Below are 11,608 nucleotides of genomic sequence, written 5' to 3'. Positions count from 1 at the left end.
TTATTTACTATGATGTACATGAAGTAAAAATAACTACTGAACTTTTTACTGCTAAAAGTTTATAGGCCATTAAGTCAGGCCTTATACTGCATCTGATATGCTGATACTTGTAGTTTTTATTTGCTAATGCTATTGATAAGGTTTAACAAATTACACTGTGTTATTGTTAATACGAAATAATTAACGTTTTTGTGAAAATGTGAATGTATTGTATTTGTTTTTTAGGCATATGTAACTATTTTGTAAAAGTTTATGCAAACTGGATGTATAAAATTGTAAAGTTGAAGTGAGCGAAAGCTTGACTTCCTTCAGATTGGATGCCACTTCATAAAAGTCACTATTTTGAAGAAAGTTTTGTTTAAATGTAACTTTTAGGACATTTGTCAAGGTATCGCACGAAGTCATTATAGACTAATGAAAGTCTTGTGCAACATGAGAGTTGGATGGTAACATTCATGCATGTTGATTTAGCACAGTGTAACTGGTGTCGACCTGTGAGTAAAATTAAGGGTTCTTCTGTAAATGTTGTTTAAGGGTTCTTCTGTAAATGTTGTATCTATTTATGCCAAGATGATATTTGATGAGGTAACATGCATCGTTATCATTTAGAGAAGGTGTTAAACTCAAATCGGTTGACTCACAAGCGTTAATGCCCTTTTGGCTCTGAACAGACGATGTAAATTACAGAAACACAGTTAATGTTTTACAACAGTTCCATTAAACACTATTCACGACAAATTATAAAGACCAGGCCTCTATTCCGAACAAAAGTTTTGTGATTGGTATTGTCAATTCCTAGTAACCCTCTCCCCTCCATTGAATCAAATACACTGCCAAGTTAAAATACTAAATAGCAAATTTGTTTTACCTTTGTAGTATGACCCATTTATATCTATACTTTTTGTAATCTTCCCTCCTTATATATCCCTAAGCAATTTGTAGGAAATAAATTGTGTATACACTAATAACTTTGATTTGATATTTCTGTATCGTATTATAAAAGGTTACAAAACACATTATCAAGAAACCATGGTCGAAAGAATATATATGGGAACTTATTGTTAAAGGTATAGACCGGTAGTGGTAAAATTGCAGTTCAAGGGTTTTGGGTGCAAACTATCCATTAAATATTGTTTAAATATTGCCTTCAGATTTAGATGGCAAAACTTAAACCTAAATTCGCAAAAAAGCTGAAATATATGGCCCAAATATTCAGTGATGAAGTGCATATCTATATCATTCGCGATATCTGTCCAGTCCGGATCGATATGATAATTTACCAAATATATCAATTAGTAGGCGGTTTCCCGGGAAAATATTTATCATCACGTATTAGTCGAAACATTTTCCTTCACATGATTGGCAATAAGAGCTTCCATTTCATTTTGTGAGAGGGGGCGTCATCTCCGAAACTGGTCTATACTTTTAACAGGTGAGCTTGCTCTGTCGAACACCTCATGAATCCACGTTTCTAGTTAATGGTGATGGATATTCAAGTGAAGTTACTTTAGCAGTATTAGTATCAAAACATAATCAAAGAAATCCAACACAGCAAAGCTCAGCAAAAGACGATTTGATAAAGAAAGTGTGACCATGAATTGGATAGAAGCAACTAACGATCTCATAATAGTAGGGCAAACAGAGAGGGCGCTTTTCAAATTCAATTGGGTTAATTAATTTGTTAAATATGTTATTAATGGTTATATGTTTCAAGATTGATTCTAAAAATACTTCATAATATTAATTATCATTCTACGAAGTTTGAATCATTAATTCAAAGGGGGGGGGGGGAAATAGAAATTAACATCTCAAACAAGACGATATTATCTTTTGGCTCTGTAAACGTATGTACTTACTCATTTTTTGAGCTCGGAAGAAGCGTAGTCCGCGACAGATGTTGTACAAATATTTTGACTCATGAATTTTGATAACGCCAAGAAGTGTATATTATGCCATTTAGTTTAAGGTAAAATTGGCATAGCACTTACACTTTTAAAAACCTTTCTGCCCCTCTGATTATTGTGTAAATCCATACTCTAATTTAACCAAGTATGTTGCATGTATCCCTGATTTCGATATAAAACTGGCAACAAAAAAAAAAAAAACAAAAAAAACAAAAAAAAAATTCTTCATGAAAGGTGAAAAGGGGTTAAATTTGTCTGTTCATTGACATATTAGTTTATTTTTTTCTATTGCAAGAAGTTTGAAAAATTGAATGCGTCTAAGCAAACTCTTCCATTCTTGAACTGATGTAAAAATTAATGTATTAATTGATTCAATTGGATGAAGTCTTTTCATTCTAGACACAAAAGTCATGATGCTAACACACGCTTTTAGAATACGAAACAAAGATAAGTACTAGTATTTTGAGAAAAAGCCAACATAATTCTGGTTATTAAGCGTCGTTCATTCGTTTCTTGCATCTCTGGTTTAAGCTAGACATGGAACACTTTAATGAAAATAGTTTTCTGTTTTTGTTGAGGACCAAGTGTTTCATGTGAAAAGAAGATTTGACACCGGCACGACCACGGCGGGATGGGGGGGGGGGGGGCACTAAAAAAGCGCTTAAGCAAATTATTCAAATGGTAGATTCTTGACATTGAAGATAGTGATAAGTATGAATACAACATTTGACTTTGTTATAAAGTAAATGAATGGGAAGGATTCCAATTTCTTTTAACCATTTAATAGAACACTCCTGTTATATCTCCTCATATTAAATCTTATCGCCATATATTTTATCCTGTTGAGTTTTATCTTCTTAATAATGTGTATATACGTATTATATTCTTCAAGTATGTCTAATAAAATTCTTATTTTGCGCAGTCACTAAATGGCATTCTCTTCTGATTTTAAAAATGGGGAGAGTGGGGGACTATAGTTCTACGATTCTGAAGGTTCAAACACAGCAGCTAATGGTGTCAAGCGAGTCGACTCTACATTTAAAGGGCTCACACGTGTATTTATTCACTAGTATGTTCTACTTCTATTACTATCAATGCTTACACTACTACTACTAATACTACTACAACTACTACTACTTCTTTTACTATACTACTATTACGCTACTAATATTATTGCATTGCTACTACTACTACTACTACTACTACTACTACCACTCAGGGGCGGCGAAGTATCTTTCAAAGTGGGGGAGGGGGGAGGTGGTTTACCAATAAAAAGTTATTTTCTGGAGAAAAAAGGTGCATCTACAAAGGGAAACCTTACAGCGAAAATATACAATTTTGTGCCATTAGTATATAAACCCCTACATAGTGATTACACTGTCTGGGATGATTTCCATATTTTCTCTCTTTGCATGGTTCAAATCACTGCTTAATCATCATAATTTGCAGTTGAGGTTGATGGTCTGAATATTCATTTGCGAGCGAGGAAACATTTAAAGATATGCGAAGTCGTAGTGCGTAAAATTACATCTTATAAAGAGGGAAAAATAAACAATCCTGATGTGTTTATGACAGGCTTAAAAGACCTTAAATAAGAAACATAATTATATAAACTATAAATGCAGGCGAGCAAGCTTTGGGGAAATCAAAGAAAAAACAAAAACAAAAAAACAACGTCGCTTTGAATTGGTGGCACATATTTGTATGGTAAAACGGAAAGGGGGAACTTATCCAAATGGCAGAGATCACTTATTCAAACAGAAAAGGAGCACGTGTCAAATTAAAAAAGGGATATTATCAGAAGAATAAAAATGGGGCACTTCTTGCACCTGAAAAGAGGTGAAAAAGGGACTAATGAGAATGGAAAAGAGGCATATAGTACAAAGGAAAAGGGGCACTTGTTAAAATAATGGGGGCACCTCTAATATTTGTAAAGGGGCAATCGTGACGTTTGAAGGGGGCACTTATTAGAGGTCAGAGGTGGTAAGTGGCACTTATAAGAATGTGGAACGGGCAAAAGAATGGGGCACTTTTCCTATGTAAATATTGGCATTTTCGGGTACTTGAAAATGTGGAGGCGGGTTGGATGATGATTAATATACTACTTATACTACTGCTGCTACTACTACTACTACTACTGCTACTACTACTATCACCACCACCACTACTACTACCACTACTACTATTACTTCTTTTATGCTAGTACTAATTCTTCTAGCCTACTACTAATACATTTTATTACTACTACTACTTCTACCACCACCATTACCACCACCACCACCCCCACCACCACTACTACTACCACTGATAGTACTATTTATTCTTATTATTATAAATCTTTAATAAGTGAGCTGCAAATGTGCATCGTCAAACCTTGGACCGAGGCCATCTTGCTTTCCAAGAAAATTCATTTTCCCCTTTCAAACATATTTTCAATTTTGTTTCTCTCTTTTCTGAAACCATATTAACAAGAAAACTGTAAAATGACAATCATGCCGAGGCAAGCATTGAACATTACGGATTGTTCCTTTAAAATAGCGTCCGCGATGGTACGCAGCCTTAATCTTAGTCTTATTCGAGACACAAATATACACATTAGTTATTCGAGACCCGACTGTACACGCCGTGAAACGCACGGAAAGAATAAAATCATGGAAAGAAGTAGATATGACGTAACAAATTCCTTCTACCCTGCAGAAATGCGTAGTATTGGAATAAGAAGTGATTTTTTTTCTCAGTCGATCAAGGTTGACTGTGTTCATATGGCGGGAGGCTGATAGACTAAACTACTCTGAAAAGTAATATCTAGACCCATGCACATGGTCATTGCACTTACTTGTCCATATCACTTTTGATTGTTCTTCTCGTTTTGTTAAATTGTATCCTTCTATAGCATTCTTTTAGAAATATGATGCAGTGTTTTTATCCTTGATGTTCAGAAAACTTATCTCCTAGCTTATTCAATTTTCTTAGCTTAATTAAGTAAATATACTATATGAGAATGTGAACATTTATATAGTGCATAACTAATTTTATGGAGCTAAACAGGTCCATGTCAAAATAACCAAAAAGTGGACTATTTCTTTGAGTTGGTTTGATGGGTGGATATTTTTTCATCAAAAAGAAGGACAATATCTTCTTCATTTCTCCATGCGGATAATAATTATTGTATGCATCTCAAACAAAACAAAGACAAATTGAAAATAAAACACGTTTCTATCATATTTTTTATAATCTGTATATAACTACAACATTAATTCAAATAATGACATCAAACATATTCCGAGCTTGACGATTTAACCGCTGACGATCCGGGGGGGGGGGGGGAGGGAGGGAGGGTAATGAATGACCCCTATTTTTGGCGTTGGTCCATTTTGTGAGAAAATATTTAGCAGCGAATCAGCCCGCCGGCGAATCAGCGAAAGTGGGAGGGGGGTAGTAAGAACTTTTTTTTACCCAACCCCTCCCCCCTCATTTGTTCCGGGGGCGTCTTATTTTTTTCTTTTTAAAGGTAAAATTAACGTGACCATTTTTTTTAAAAACCTGTTTTTCTTGCCAGAGGAGAAGGAATCAGCCACACCCCCCCCCCCTCCCCCTGGATCCGAAACTGGGGGTTGAGAAGGGAGGGATTGGTGCCCCTGATGTTGTCCTGTGGAGTTCATAGTTCAGGTAGAGAAATCGTTATATCGCGGTTTATTTTTTTTCTCCTATATACTTTAACATGGTTTATAACATTCATTTTGGTTCTAATTAGTTCACATTCTGTTGTATTTATGCTATATTTGGTGAGGAAAAAAAGCCCTTTTTTCAGAGGAATCAAGATTTTAGAAAATTGTACGCAATTAAAAGAGCATGGAAGAGTCGGTGGGATTCCCAAAATAATCATGTATAAGTTAATGTCCACAAACATATTGCATTCCCCTTCTCACCATATTTAGTGCGCCCCTGCAGATACTTACTAATTATCCATCATGAAAACGAGATTTACTAGCTTGAATCTCAATGGACGGTAGTATAGAAATTATTATTTAAAAAAAGATTTTGCATTTGTCTTTTTTCTCCGTTGCCACGCAATGCATCGAATTTCATTTTAATTGTATTCAATAATTTTCTTTGTTTTTGCCGAATAAATAATATTAATGATAATAATATTAATTGTTACATTTGTTAGTGTAGTACTTGAATAGTAGTAAGTATTTCCAACATATGTGTGTGCCAGATCAAAGGGGCACCACATCTTTAGAGGTGCGTGGTCTAGTGGGCCCGTCACAGAACTGTGAATCCCATTTTTGTGGATCGAGTTCCAGCAGCTGCACTAACGCTCTCAATTTTCGGTTTCCGGTCATTGGTATAACTCGGTAATTGAAGTGTAAAAGAATAAGGTGGACGGGGTATGGGAGGGGCTCGTATCATATACTTTTCATTAAATTGCCCTTTCTCTTTATTTATTTGCGTCTTCTTTTCCTTGCTTTACCCCTCTCCTCTTTGAAAATGTTTTAACGCCTGTATATGGAGTGGAGAGGGGGAGTGGGGAGGGGGTGGGTGGTGTATAAGGCGAGTGTCGCACAAGGAAATGCGGGGGGAGTAGGGAGGTTTGAGAGAGGTCGTACCGTGTTAATTCTACTTCCCCCTTCCTCCAAATTGTTTTTTCACTCTCCAATTTGTAAGGATTTGTGTCACCACTGCATGAAGCGGAGAAAGCTGCCGGGGATGGGGGGGGGGGGGGAGGGGGCATGTGTCACAAAAGTAATTACATGTAAGTAATAGAATGAGAATGGGTGTAGGACGGGGTTGTATAATAATCTTTTCGCATTGCCTTCCCCTGCCTCCTCCTCCCTCCCCTCCTTTTCCTTTTCTCCTATCCCTTGATATTTCCTATAAAATAATTTGTGATAAACTAACAATAACAACTTGTATAAAGCTTAAAAATCATTCCTTTACGCGGATGCAGCTCACGAAATCGGCAGGCACTAAGGCCAACCGCGGTTGTCGAGCTCTTTGACCAGGCAACAATACTTTTCGGTTCATTGGACTGGCAACCCACGAGACCGACTTTTTCCTATCTTCCCTTGTGTAATTCATGTCTTTGTCATTATCGTTCCCTTTCCATCTAATGGGTTATCGGTCTATTAGGATGGTCCTTCCTATGGCAGGCCAGTCGTGAAAAGCACCCATAGATTCGACGATAATTTTGTATTGTGACGCTATTTCTGGGAAATCAATTGAAGGTTGAAAGTTTAAGATATTCATCCTTTCGTCTCGTGCACAAATCGGGCTTTTAAAACATATTTTCACGTGTTGACCTATGGTGCACGTATCTTTCGAAGAGTACTACAAAAGTGCTATGAAGTAGAATATCTTGTAATTACGGGTCTTTGATGGAGTACGGTTGATTTTAGGCTGAATGGGCATGTGTATTACTTATCCTAAAATGATGACAGTGTCTAAGGGTAATTATCTTTAATACATTATTTATTGCAGAATTCAAATATTTGTGTTCATTATTGAAAAGGCAAGATATTTGGCTCTGACAAAAATTTAACAAGAAAGTAGTTGTCATAGGATAAAATTCCTACGAAAGAGAAATCTGCAAATGCGCTACACTGCCGTCATTAAAATGAAGTACATACGCTAATTACACGTGTATAAGTTAAAACATAGATAAAAATCGTATCATTATTAATGAATAATCATCATGTGTACACATATTGGACTTTCTGTTAACAATTTCCTGAAGAGGTTACTATGTATTTCGACCTTACAAATGGTTACAGGTTCATATATGTGTAGATACATTAGTTATGCTCCTTTGTTTATGTAAAGCGCATTGAGACATATTTTATGATGCGCTGTAAAAACATATTATTATGAATATTATTATTATTATTATTATTATTATTATTATTATTATTATTATTATTATTATTATTATTATTATGTTAATACAATGAAAGTATGAAACACAAAAATGTACATTATCAAAAGAAAACCTAAGCACTGCTATGCATTGGAAATAACAGTGAGCACAGCTCATCTGTTAAATTCACTGTTGAAAGCTTTGCATGCTGCAATCAAAAATGACTGTCTATCTCTCTCAGTCCTCACTTTTGGCAGTCTAATCCTACCAGATCTGTTTACAAACCCCTCATCATGGAGTGGGTGTGATTCATCTTTCATTATGATATCAAGCCTGGCCAAGAGGGCTGATTGTACAATGTCTTCTAATTGTTGCATGGGTATTCCAATAATTCTACTGGCTTGAGATACAACCCTTGTCAGTTTAGACTTTTTTTTCCCTGTTAAACCACTGAACCAAGCTACTGAAGAGAAACATATGACAGACTGGACAACACTTTGATAAAAGAGAGCAAGTGTTCGACTCCTAACGTTAAATGATCTGAGTTTTCTAAGGAAATAAAGTCGCTGGTTTCCTTTTGACTGAATTTTCTTAGTATTTTCGTCCCATTTCAGTTTGTCATCTACAATCGTTCCAAGATATTGATACTCTGACACTTGTTCTATAGCATCTCCTCCAATGGAAATCTCCTCATGTTCCTCTATTTCGGTTTTACGAAAGTCAAAAATTATATCTTTGGTTTTGCTAGTGTTTAGAAACAGTGATGTCTGTTTACACCACTCCATAAACTTGTCAACACCCTCCCTATAGGCTGTTTCTTCATTGTTATTTATTAATCCTACGATACATGTGTCATCTGCATATTTCACGATATTGCAAGATGGGCTGACTGGACTACCACTTGTTAAGAGAGTGAACAGAATGGGAGATAGCACACACCCTTGTGCTGCTCCTACATTCAGTGTTCTACTGTCAGAGACTACTTCCCCCAGACGGACTCTTTGTATTCTGTTAGTCATGAAATCACCTATCCACATAGAGAAATATGGGTTAACCTTCATGACATAGTGTAGCTTCTCAATCAGTAATTGTGGTACAATGGTGTTGAAAGCTGAAGAGAAATCAACAAACATTACTCTGACATATGACTTAGTCTGCTCTAAATGCTTGATTATTGTATGTAACAAGTACGTAAGTGCATCGTCAACACATCTCTTACTCCTATAGACAAACTGAAGTGGGTCTTGGTGTTCCTTTGTCTCTTCAATTAGAGACTCTTTCACAAGTTTTTCAAACATTACTCTGACATATGACTTAGTCTGCTCTAAATGCTTGATTAATGTATGTAACAAGTAGGTAAGTGCATCGTCAACACATATCTTACTCCTATAGGCAAACTGAAGTGGGTCTTGGTGTTCCTTTGTCTCTTCAATTAGAGACTCTTTCACAAGTTTTTCGAAACATTTCATAATAACAGGAGTTAGAGCAACTGGTCTGAAATCATTTAGAATAGCAGGTTTGGGAACCTTTGGAATTGGTATGATAATTGCACATTTCCAAATATTGGGTACATAAGAAGCATCAAGAGACCACTGAAATAACTTGCAGAAAACATGGGACAACTGTTGTGAACATGACTTGAGAACCTTACAAGATAAGCCATCAGGTCCCATTGATTTATTTGTTTTGATGGATACCATGACATTCTTCACCTTCATGACATCTACCAGTATCTTGTCACTACTATATACACTTTTCTTTATTTCCTGCTGACAATAAACAAAATAATCTGAAAGTGTTTGGTCGTTCTTTTCAAATCTACAATAAAACTCCTTCAAGTTTTGTACAAATTTGAAGGCATTGTCCCCAATGATATTGTGTTTCTTCTTTGTCTTAGTACCTGTCATCAACCTTGGATTTCCTTCTTGGAATTTGTTTTCCATCTTCTTTCCAAACTCTCGTTTCCTAGCATTAATGTGTCTCTTAAAATCACTTTCAATCTTCTTCAAGGCTTCCCTATCATTATTTTGAAAAGCTACAGTTTTTCTGGTGAATGAACTGTCTGCAGCATTTGTCCACCCACGGTTTATTGTTTGGGTAATGTTTGAGAGTTTTTTCCGGAACAATCATATCTCCACAGAATTTGATGTAATTTGTTACCACTTCTGCAGCTTCATCTATGGATGATGATGATGAATCCAGAAGAGTGTCCCAATCTATACAGTCGAAACATGCTTTCAGGGTCTCTGTGGTGTTGTTTCTCCAGTCCTTCACCGTCTTCCTTGCTGGCTTCTGACATTTCAGCTTCTGCCTGTATTGTGGAATCAGCTGAATGATGTTATGGTCAGAGTTTCCTAAAGGTGGTTTAGCGCATACTTTGTACCCCTTTCGTATATTTCCATAGCACTTATCCAGTGTGCGGGTGCCTCTAGTCGGGATATCCACATATTGATGAAAATGTGACATGACACAAGGCAACTCACAGCTATTGAAGTCTCCTTAAACTATCTGCACTGCATCTGGCGATGAGGATGCGATCCTTGAAGAGACTTCTTGTATCTTATACTGCTTTCTCACTGGCTTCTATCGGAGTCACACCGATGGAAATACCGGTTGAATTTTCCTTATGTAAACAAAGGTGAAACCGCAGTTTTCCCCCTGTCGCTTTCTAACTGCCGGTGAAATTCACTCGCTGTGGCTAGCCCTTGCCGGAAGTGAAGAATTATTGCGTAATATTATTAAGCCGGCGCTCCATCTAGCTAGCATGCAGCATGTTCAACCATAAGTCAACAAACACAGCTGGTTACGATAAAGCGCGCGTATACTGCGACCTTTGACCATTTTAATCGCAGTTTTAATCACCTTTTTCTCCCGAACGTTTTCTAACTGGCAATTTTATCGGTGTCACACCGATAGAATGATAATTTCTCCTGCTCTTGAGCAGGACAATTTAATTGCCTATTTCTCTTCTATTCATCGGCTATTTAATCGCCTTTTTCTCCTCTGTTGCTTTCTTATTGGCCGTTTCATCAGATGCTTCCGGATGCATCCGATGAAAATCAGTGCAGTTAGAAAAGGGTAAAAGATGCAGCACTATTAACATCTGCATTTGGTTGGATGTAAACAACCATGATATAGATGTTTGCAAATTATCGTACACCTCTTACATCCCCGCCCTCCCTCCTTGTTTCTCTGTCTCGTTCTGTTTTCTCTTTCTCTCTCTGTTATCTCCCTCTTACACTCTCTTATCTATCCGCATTCTCCCTCAGTTATCTTCTTTCTTTGTATCCCTGTGTGTATCTCCCTCTCTCTCTTTATCTCTCTATCTATATTAATGTTCTTTTAATGTTACCTTTATGTTGGATAAGATTACTAGACAACGTTTGTTTTAAATTAGTATGACCAGTAATGGAGTGGGGGTAATTTGGGTGGTGGGGGGGGGGGGGGGGGGGGAGGGGGAGGGGGGTAAGGTCAAGTTAACGTTTGGACAAAATCAAGGACATGACATTAAAAAGAACAACAACAAACAAATAAATATAATGAGATGAGAGTGAATGTATAAGTTGTTGATCGTGGCCTTATGTGTTCTGCTATAAAGTCATTTTTATTGCTAGTTCTATTAGTAAATTTTTTCATATTTCATATTGCTTTTGTATGTGCTATGACTCATCGCACAAGAGAAATAAATGTATTGTTCATAAGATATAAAGCAAATACTCGGTTTTCGGACACCTACACCCTGGACATCCACCCCTGATAACCAACCCCAGTCAACTACCCAAGGACAACTACCCCCCAGAAAACAACCCACTAGGACAATTACCCGGACAACTATCCTGGAGGGTAG

This window comes from Strongylocentrotus purpuratus, unplaced genomic scaffold (genome assembly GCF_000002235.5).
Source record: "Strongylocentrotus purpuratus isolate Spur 01 unplaced genomic scaffold, Spur_5.0 spur5_scaffold_20, whole genome shotgun sequence".
Classification (NCBI taxonomy): domain Eukaryota; kingdom Metazoa; phylum Echinodermata; class Echinoidea; order Camarodonta; family Strongylocentrotidae; genus Strongylocentrotus; species Strongylocentrotus purpuratus.
This window is presented reverse-complemented; position numbering follows the sequence as displayed.